The following is a 10872-nucleotide window of genomic DNA, read 5'->3' on the forward strand; positions in this document are numbered from 1 at the left end:
TGAGGTCAAGCGTATTGCCTGCCTTGTGAGTAAGGGGGGAAGGTGAGAGGGTGAGGTCAAAAGAGGAGAGGAGTGGAAAGAAGGAGGCAGAGAGGAATGAGTCAAAGGTAGACGTGGGGAGGTTAAGTCACCCAGAACTGTGAGAGGTGAGCCGTCCTCAGGAAAGGAGCTTATCAAGGCGTCAAGCTCATTGATGAACTCTCCAAGGGAACCTGGAGGGCGATAAATGATAAGGATGTTAAGCTTGAAAGGGCTGGTAACTGTGACAGCATGGAATTCAAAGGAGGCAATAGACAGATGGGTAAGGGGAGAAAGAGAGAATGTCCACTTGGGAGAGATGAGGATCCCAGTGCCACCACCCAGCTGACCAGAAGCTCTCGGGGTGTGCGAGAACACGTGGGCAGACGAGGAGAGAGCAGTAGGAGTAGCAGTGTTATCTGTGGTAATCCATGTTTCCGTCAGTGCCAAGAAGTCGAGGGACTGGAGGGAAGCATAGGCTGAGATGAACTCTGCCTTGTTGGCCGCAGATCGGCAGTTCCAGAGGCTGCCGGAGACCTGGAACTCCACGTGGGTTGTGCGCGCTGGGACCACAAGGTTAGAGTGGCAGCGGCCACGCGGTGTGAAGCGTTTGTATGGTCTGTGCAGAGAGGAGAGGACAGGGATAGACAGACACATAGTTGACAGGCTACAGAAGAGGCTACGCTAATGCAAAGGAGATTGGAATGACAAGTGGACTACACGTCTCGAATGTTCAGAAAGTTAAGCTTACGTTGCAAAAATCTTATTGACTAAAATGATTAAAATGATACAGTACTGCTGGCTGGTGAAGTAGGCTAGCTAGCAGTGGCTGCGTTGTTGACTTTGTTTGAAAGTGTTGCTGGCTAGGTAGCCTCGATAACTGGCTAGGTAACCTCGATAACCTCGATAATTACTCTAAACTACACAATTATCTTAGATACAAAGACAGCAAAGACAACTATGTATCTAGCTAGCACTACACTAATCAAATCGTTCCGTTGTAATGTATTATTAGTTTCTACAGTGCTGCTAGTCGGTAGAAGTTGACTAGCTAGCTAGCAGTTGTTGACTTAGTGGGAGAACGGTGGCGCGGCGCGGCGGACGAAAAAAGCTGGCTAGCTAACCTCGATAATTACTCTAAACTACACAATTATGTTAGATACAAAGACAGCAAAGACAACTATGTAGCTAGCTAACACTACACTAATCAAGTCGTTCCGTTGTAATGTAATGGTTTCTACAGTGCTGCTTTTCGGTAGAAGTTGGCTAGCTGGCTAGCTAGCAGTGTTGACTACGTTAGAAGGACGAAAAAAAAGCTGGCTAGCTAACCTCGATAATTACTCTAAACTACACAATTATCTTTGATACAAAGACGGCTATGTAGCTAGCTAAGATTTTTTTTTTGCTCAGATCAAACAAATCAAACCGTTGTACTGTAATGAAATGTAATACTACCTGTGGAGCGAAGCGAAGTGCGACTACTCGCTCCAACCCGGAAGTTACAATGTCTCTATCAGTCTCTATTAGTCTCTATCAGTCTCTATTAGTCTCTATCAGTCTCTATTAGTCTCCATTAGTCTCTATCAGTCTCTATAAGTCTCTATCAATCTCTATTAGTCTCTATTAGTCTCTATCAGTCTATATTAGTCTCTATTGGTCTCTATTAGTCTCTATTAGTCTCTATTAGTCTCTATCAATCTCTATTAGTCTCTATTAGTCTCTATCAGTCTCTATTAGTCTCTATTAGTCTCTATCAATCTCTATTAGTCTCTATTTGTCTCTATCAGTCTCTATTAGTCTCTATCAGTCTCTATTAGTCTCTATTAGTCTAGATCAATCTCTATTAGTCTCTATTAGTCTCTATCAGTCTCTATTAGTCTCTATTAGTCTCTATTAGTCTCTATCAATCTCTATTAGTCTCTATCAATCTCTATTAGTCTCTATCGGTCTCTATTAGTCTCTATTAGTCCTTATTAGTCTCCATCAGTCTCTATTAGTCTCTATCAGTCTCTATTAGTCTATATCAGTCTATATCAGTCTCTATTAGTCTCAATCAGTCTCTATTAATCTCTATCAGTCTCTATCAGTCTCTATCAGTCTCTATCAGTCTCTATTGGTCTATATTTGTCTCTATTAGTCTCTATCAGTCTATATTAGTCTCTGTTAGTCTCTATCAGTCTCTGTTAGTCTCTATCAGTCTCTATTAGTCTCTATCAGACTCCATTAGTCTCTATCAGTCTCTATCAGTCTCTATTAGTCTCTATTAGTCTCTATCAGTCTCTATCATGTCTCTAACACTGCTGGCTTGCTTCTGAAGCTAAGCAGGGTTGGTCCTGGTCAGTCCCTGGATGGGAGACCAGATGCTGCTGGAAGTGGTGTTGGAGGGCCAGTAGGAGGCACTCTTTCCTCTGGTCTAAAAAGATATCCCAATGCCCCAGGGCAGTGATTGGGGACGCTGCCCTGTGTAGGGTGCCGTCTTTCAGATGGGACGTTAAACGGGTGTCCTGACTCTCTGAGGTCATTAAAGATCCCATGGCACCCATGGCACACTAGCTAGCTAGCAGTTGTTGACTTAGTGGGAGAACGGTGGCGCGGCGCGGCGGACGAAAAAAGCTGGCTAGCTAACCTCGATAATTACTCTAAACTACACAATTATGTTAGATACAAAGACAGCAAAGACAACTATGTAGCTAGCTAACACTACACTAATCAAGTCGTTCCGTTGTAATGTAATGGTTTCTACAGTGCTGCTTTTCGGTAGAAGTTGGCTAGCTGGCTAGCTAGCAGTGTTGACTACGTTAGAAGGACGAAAAAAAAGCTGGCTAGCTAACCTCGATAATTACTCTAAACTACACAATTATCTTTGATACAAAGACGGCTATGTAGCTAGCTAAGATTTTTTTTTTGCTCAGATCAAACAAATCAAACCGTTGTACTGTAATGAAATGTAATACTACCTGTGGAGCGAAGCGAAGTGCGACTACTCGCTCCAACCCGGAAGTTACAATGTCTCTATCAGTCTCTATTAGTCTCTATCAGTCTCTATTAGTCTCTATCAGTCTCTATTAGTCTCCATTAGTCTCTATCAGTCTCTATTAGTCTCTATTAGTCTCTATCAATCTCTATTAGTCTCTATCAGTCTATATTAGTCTCTATTGGTCTCTATTAGTCTCTATTAGTCTCTATTAGTCTCTATCAATCTCTATTAGTCTCTATTAGTCTCTATCAGTCTCTATTAGTCTCTATTAGTCTCTATCAATCTCTATTAGTCTCTATTTGTCTCTATCAGTCTCTATTAGTCTCTATCAGTCTCTATTAGTCTCTATTAGTCTAGATCAATCTCTATTAGTCTCTATTAGTCTCTATCAGTCTCTATTGGTCTCTATTAGTCTCTATTAGTCTCTATCAATCTCTATTAGTCTCTATCAATCTCTATTAGTCTCTATCGGTCTCTATTAGTCTCTATTAGTCCTTATTAGTCTCTATCAGTCTCTATTAGTCTCTATCAGTCTCTATTAGTCTATATCAGTCTATATTAGTCTCTATTAGTCTCTATCAGTCTCTATTAATCTCTATCAGTCCCTATCAGTCTCTATCAGTCTCTATCAGTCTCTATTGGTCTATATTTGTCTCTATTAGTCTCTATCAGTCTATATTAGTCTCTGTTAGTCTATATCAGTCTCTGTTAGTCTCTATCAGTCTCTATTAGTCTCTATCAGACTCCATTAGTCTCTATCAGTCTCTATCAGTCTCTACTAGTCTCTATTAGTCTCTATCAGTCTCTATCATGTCTCTAACACTGCTGGCTTGCTTCTGAAGCTAAGCAGGGTTGGTCCTGGTCAGTCCCTGGATGGGAGACCAGATGCTGCTGGAAGTGGTGTTGGAGGGCCAGTAGGAGGCACTCTTTCCTCTGGTCTAAAAAGATATCCCAATGCCCCAGGGCAGTGATTGGGGACGCTGCCCTGTGTAGGGTGCCGTCTTTCAGATGGGACGTTAAACGGGTGTCCTGACTCTCTGAGGTCATTAAAGATCCCATGGCACCCATGGCACACTAGCTAGCTAGCAGTTGTTGACTTAGTGGGAGAACGGTGGCGCGGCGCGGCGGACGAAAAAAGCTGGCTAGCTAACCTCGATAATTACTCTAAACTACACAATTATGTTAGATACAAAGACAGCAAAGACAACTATGTAGCTAGCTAACACTACACTAATCAAGTCGTTCCGTTGTAATGAAATGGTTTCTACAGTGCTGCTTTTCGGTAGAAGTTGGCTAGCTGGCTAGCTAGCAGTGTTGACTACGTTAGAAGGACGAAAAAAAAGCTGGCTAGCTAACCTCGATAATTACTCTAAACTACACAATTATCTTTGATACAAAGACGGCTATGTAGCTAGCTAAGATTTTTTTTTTGCTCAGATCAAACAAATCAAACCGTTGTACTGTAATGAAATGTAATACTACCTGTGGAGCGAAGCAAAGTGCGACTACTCGCTCCAACCCGGAAGTTACAATGTCTCTATCAGTCTCTATTAGTCTCTATCAGTCTCTATTAGTCTCTATCAGTCTCTATTAGTCTCCATTAGTCTCTATCGGTCTCTATTAGTCTCTATTGGTCTCTATCAATCTCTATTAGTCTCTATTAGTCTCTATCAGTCTATATTAGTCTCTATTGGTCTCTATTAGTCTCTATTAGTCTCTATTAGTCTCTATCAATCTCTATTAGTCTCTATCGGTCTCTATTAGTCTCTATTAGTCTCTATCAATCTCTATTAGTTTCTATTTGTCTCTATCAGTCTCTATTAGTCTCTATCAGTCTCTATTAGTCTCTATTAGTCTAGATCAATCTCTATTAGTCTCTATTAGTCTCTATCAGTCTCTATTAGTCTCTATTAGTCTCTATTAGTCTCTATCAATCTCTATTAGTCTCTATCAATCTCTATTAGTCTCTATCGGTCTCTATTAGTCTCTATTAGTCCTTATTAGTCTCTATCAGTCTCTATTAGTCTCTATCAGTCTCTATTAGTCTATATCAGTCTATATTAGTCTCTATTGGTCTCTATCAGTCTCTATTAATCTCTATCAGTCTCTGGCAGTCTCTATCAGTCTCTATCAGTCTCTATTGGTCTATATTTGTCTCTATTAGTCTCTATCAGTCTATATTAGTCTCTGTTAGTCTCTATCAGTCTCTGTTAGTCTCTATCAGTCTCTATTAGTCTCTACCAGACTCCATTAGTCTCTATCAGTCTCTATCAGTCTCTATTAGTCTCTATTAGTCTCTATCAGTCTCTATCATGTCTCTAACACTGCTGGCTTGCTTCTGAAGCTAAGCAGGGTTGGTCCTGGTCAGTCCCTGGATGGGAGACCAGATGCTGCTGGAAGTGGTGTTGGAGGGCCAGTAGGAGGCACTCTTTCCTCTGGTCTAAAAAGATATCCCAATGCCCCAGGGCAGTGATTGGGGACGCTGCCCTGTGTAGGGTGCCGTCTTTCAGATGGGACGTTAAACGGGTGTCCTGACTCTCTGAGGTCATTAAAGATCCCATGGCACTTATCGTAAGAGTAGGGGTGTTAACCCCGGTGTCCTGGCTAAATTCCCAATCTGGCCCTCAAACCATCACGGTCACCTAATAATCCCCAGTTTACAATTGGCTCATTCATCCCCCTCCTCTCCCCTGTAACTATTCCCCAGGTCGTTGCTGCAAATGAGAACGTGTTCTCAGTCAACTTACCTGGTAAAATAACGGTTAAATAAAATAAAAATAAATAAATATCATCTCCAATCATCTCCAATCCAAAATCAAATCTAGAGTCGGCTTTCTATTCCGCAACAAAGCCTCCTTCACTCACGCCGCCAAACTTACCCTAGTAAAACTGACTATCCTACCGATCCTCGACTTCGGCGATGTCATCTACAAAATAGCTTCCAATACTCTACTCAGCAAACTGGATGCAGTTTATCACAGTGCCATCCGTTTTGTTACTAAAGCACCTTATACGACCCACCACTGCGACCTGTATGCCCTAGTCGGCTGGCCCTCGCTACATGTTCGTCGTCAGACCCACTGGCTCCAGGTCATCTACAAGTCTATGCTAGGTAAAGTGCCGCCTTATCTCAGTTCACTGGTCACGATAGCTACACCCACCCGTAGCACGCGCTCCAGCAGGTGTATCTCACTGATCATCCCTAAAGCCAAAACCTCATTTGGACGCCTTTCCTTCCAGTTCTCTGCTGCCTGTGACTGGAACGAATTGCAAAAATCTCTGAAGTTGGAGACTTTTATCTCCCTCAACAACTTTAAAAATCTGCTATCCGAGCAGCTAACCGATCGCTGCAGCTGTACATAGTCCATCTGTAAACTACCCACCCACTTTACCTACCTCACCCCCCATACTGCTTTTATTTATTTACTTTTCTGTTCTTTTGCACACCAGTATCTCTTCTTGCACATGATCATCTGATGATTTATCACTCCAGTGTTAATCTGCTAAATTGTAATTACTCGATTTATTGCCTATCTCATGCCTTTTGCACACATTGTATATAGATTCTCTTTTCTTTTTTTTCTCTACCATGTTATTGACTTGTTTATTGTTTACTCCATGTGTAACTCTGTGTTGTTGTCTGTTCACACTGCTATGCTTTATCTTGGCCAGGTCGCAGTTGCAAATGAGAACTTGTTCTCAACTGGCCTACCTGGTTAAACAAAGGTGAAATATATATATATTTTTTTTAAATATCAGTCTCTATCAGTCTCTATCAGTCTCTATTAATCTTGTCATGACGTTGGGTTGGGGGTAGGTTTATGACAGTCATAAATACCTCTTTCCCCCTTTTTCTCTCTCCCTACTATAACTGATGTGACATAAGGAAACCCATGGGTTAACATAGAGGTTCTGGTAACATCAGAAGTTGGGGGAAATGAACTATATTCTGGTAATCCGACCAACTGAACATATGCAGTGGTACTTAAGGTATATTATGTCAGTTCGGTTGCCCTCTGACACATTCTCATCAATGATAGAATGACATAAACTCTACTGTGCAAAGTCTAAACGTCAGAGGTATCGGATTCACATGGAATTGTTGTTTAATTCAAATGTTTGAATTTCTCTGCTCACAGTGGTCCGCCCCTGTGAAGAGGAATGGGTTATAAACCTTTCAGACACACCCCTCTCCCTCCACTATAAAAGCCATGAACTAGAATATAACTTCCTGTTCCGGGTACTCTAGGATGACGATCCAGTGTCAGAATGGTTCAGATAATAGTAAAGAGCTCAGAGTAAATATTGATTGCATTTTCCTCTTCAAATGGGCGTTAATTTAGAATGCATAAGATACTGTATTTACGATAGCACAGCTCGCCTATGTCAAGTCTTCCGCTCTTTCACTAGGACTCCCCCCCTTTCCTTTGTGTAACAAGCTGTCATATCGATTCTGCCCGCTAGGGACGTTTTTCTGTATGACGTAATTTGTGATCAAGTTATGATTTAATTGTGTATATGTGTTTCTGTGTGATTAGTTAGGTATTTAGTAAATAAATAATTAAACCCATTTTGTATTGCTGATTCAACTTGTTAGCCAGGATTCTTGCAGATAATCAAGGACTTACAACTTTCAGATGAGACTGAACAAAATGACGATTAATGTGACTGCTATTTAGTAAAATATTACTAAATCTTTAAGAGTTTATTCGAAAGATAATAGCTCTATAAATATTCTTTCGTGGTGTCCCTCTCTAGTTAATTCATATTTACATGATTAGTTCAATCAGGTAATATTCATTACGGAGAAATTATTTTATAGAATAGCATGTCATAGCAATTAATCTGGCATAGTCAAAGACACGACAGTCTCTATTAGTATCTATTAGTCTCTATCAGTCTCTATTAGTCTCCTGAGAAGAAGAGAAAGAATAGCTGCCTGTACATGTTGTTTGAAGTACAGCCCATTGAAGTACAGCCCATTGAAGTACAGCCCATTGAAGTACAACCCACTGAAGTACAGCCCACTGAAGTACAGCCCACTGAAGTACAACCCACTGAAGTACAGCCCACTGAAGTACAGCCCACTGAAGTACAGCCCATTGAAGTACAGCCCACTGAAGTACAGCCCATTGAAGTACAGCCCACTGAAGTACAGCCCATTGAAGTACAGCCCACTGAAGTACAGCCCATTGAAGTACAGCCCACTGAAGTACAGCCCATTGAAGTACAGCCCACTGAAGTACAGCCCACTGAAGTATAGCCCATTGAAGTACAGCCCATTGAAGTACAGCCCATTGAAGTATACACAGTAGAGGCTATATACAGTAGAGAGGCTATATACAGTAGAGAGGCTATATACAGTAGAGAGGCTATATACAGTAGAGGCTATATACAGTAGAGGGGCTATATACAGTAGAGAGGCTATATACAGTAGAGAGGCTATATACAGTAGAGAGGCTACAACAGTAGAGAGGCAATAACAGTAGAGAGGCTACATACAGTAGAGAGGCTATATACAGTAGAGAGGCTATATACAGTAGAGAGGCTATATACAGTAGCGAGGCTATATACAGTAGAGATGCTATAACAGTAGAGAGGCTATATACAGTAGAGAGGCTATATACAGTAGAGGCTATATACAGTAGAGAGGCTATATACAGTAGAGAGGCTATATACAGTAGAGAGGCTATATACAGTAGAGAGGCTATATACAGTAGAGAGGCTATAACAGTAGAGAGGCTATATACAGTAGAGAGGCTATATACAGTAGAGAGGCTATACACAGTAGAGAGGCTATATACAGTAGAGAGGCTATAACAGTAGAGAGGCTATATACAGTAGAGAGGTTATATACAGTAGAGAGGCTATATACAGTAGAGAGGCTATATACAGTAGAGAGGCTATATACAGTAGAGAGGCTATATACAGTAGTGAGGCTATATACAGTAGAGAGGCTATATACAGTAGAGAGGCTATATACAGTAGAGAGGCTACATACAGTAGAGAGGCTACATACAGTAGAGAGGCTATATACAGTAGAGGCTATATACAGTAGAGAGGTTATATACAGTAGAGAGGCTATATACAGTAGAGAGGCTATAAACAGTAGAGAGGCTATATACAGTAGAGAGGCTATATACAGTAGAGAGGCTATATACAGTAGAGAGGCTATATACAGTAGAGAGGCTATATACAGAGAGAGGCTATATACAGTAGAGAGGCTATAAACAGTAGAGAGGCTATATACAGTAGAGAGGCTACATACAGTAGAGAGGCTATATACAGTAGAGAGGCTATATACAGTAGAGGCTATATACAGTAGAGAGGTTATATACAGTAGAGAGGCTATATACAGTAGAGAGGCTATATACAGTAGAGAGGCTATAACAGTAGAGAGGCTATATACAGTAGAGAGGCTATATACAGTAGAGAGGCTATATACAGTAGAGAGGCTATATACAGTAGCGAGGCTACAACAGTAGCGAGGCTATATACAGTAGAGAGGCTATATACAGTAGAGAGGCAATATACAGTAGAGAGGCAATATACAGTAGAGAGGCTATATACAGTAGCGAGGCTATATACAGTATAGAGGCTATAACAGTAGCGAGGCTATATACAGTAGATAGGCTATATACAGTAGAGAGGCTATACACAGTAGAGAGGCTATAACAGTAGAGAGGCTATATACAGTAGAGAGGCTATATACAGTAGAGAGGCTATATACAGTAGAGAGGCTATATACAGTAGAGAGGCTATATACAGTAGAGAGGCTATATACAGTAGAGAGGCTATATACAGTAGAGAGGCTATATACAGTAGAGAGGCTACATACAGTAGAGAGGCTATATACAGTAGAGAGGCTATATAAAGTAGAGGCTATATACAGTAGAGAGGTTATATACAGTAGAGAGGCTATATACAGTAGAGAGGCTATAAACAGTAGAGAGGCTATATACAGTAGAGAGGCTATATACAGTAGAGAGGCTATATACAGTAGAGAGGCTATATACAGTAGAGAGGCTATATACAGAGAGAGGCTATATACAGTGGAGAGGCTATATACAGTAGTGAGACTATATACAGTAGAGAGGCTATATACAGTAGAGAGGCTACATACAGTAGAGAGGCTATATACAGTAGAGAGGCTATATACAGTAGAGGCTATATACAGTAGAGAGGTTATATACAGTAGAGAGGCTATATACAGTAGAGAGGCTATATACAGTAGAGAGGCTATATACAGTAGAGAGGCTATATACAGTAGAGAGGCTATATACATTAGAGAGGCTATATACAGTAGAGAGGCTATATACAGTAGAGAGGCTATATACAGTAGAGAGGCTATATACAGTAGAGAGGCTATATACAGTAGAGAGGCTATATACAGTAGAGAGGCTATATACAGTAGAGAGGCTATAACAGTAGCGAGGCTATATACAGTAGAGAGGCTATATACAGTAGAGAGGCTATATACAGTAGAGAAGCTATATACAGTAGAGGCTATATACAGTAGAGAGACTATATACAGTAGAGGCTGTATACAGTAGAGAGACTATATACAGTAGAGAGCCTATATACAGTAGAGGCTATATACAGTAGAGAGGCTACATACAGTAGAGAGGCTATATACAGTAGAGAGGCTACATACAGTAGAGAGGCTATAACAGTAGAGAGGCTATATACAGTAGAGAGGTTATATACAGTAGAGAGGCTATATACAGTAGAGAGGCTATATACAGTAGAGAGGCTATATACAGTAGAGAGGCTATATACAGTAGAGAGGCTATATACAGTAGAGAGGCTATATACAGTAGAGAGGCTATATACAGTAGAGAGGCTATATACAGTAGAGAGGCTACATACAGTAGAGA

This window comes from Salvelinus fontinalis, chromosome 11 (genome assembly GCF_029448725.1).
Source record: "Salvelinus fontinalis isolate EN_2023a chromosome 11, ASM2944872v1, whole genome shotgun sequence".
Taxonomy (NCBI): domain Eukaryota; kingdom Metazoa; phylum Chordata; class Actinopteri; order Salmoniformes; family Salmonidae; genus Salvelinus; species Salvelinus fontinalis.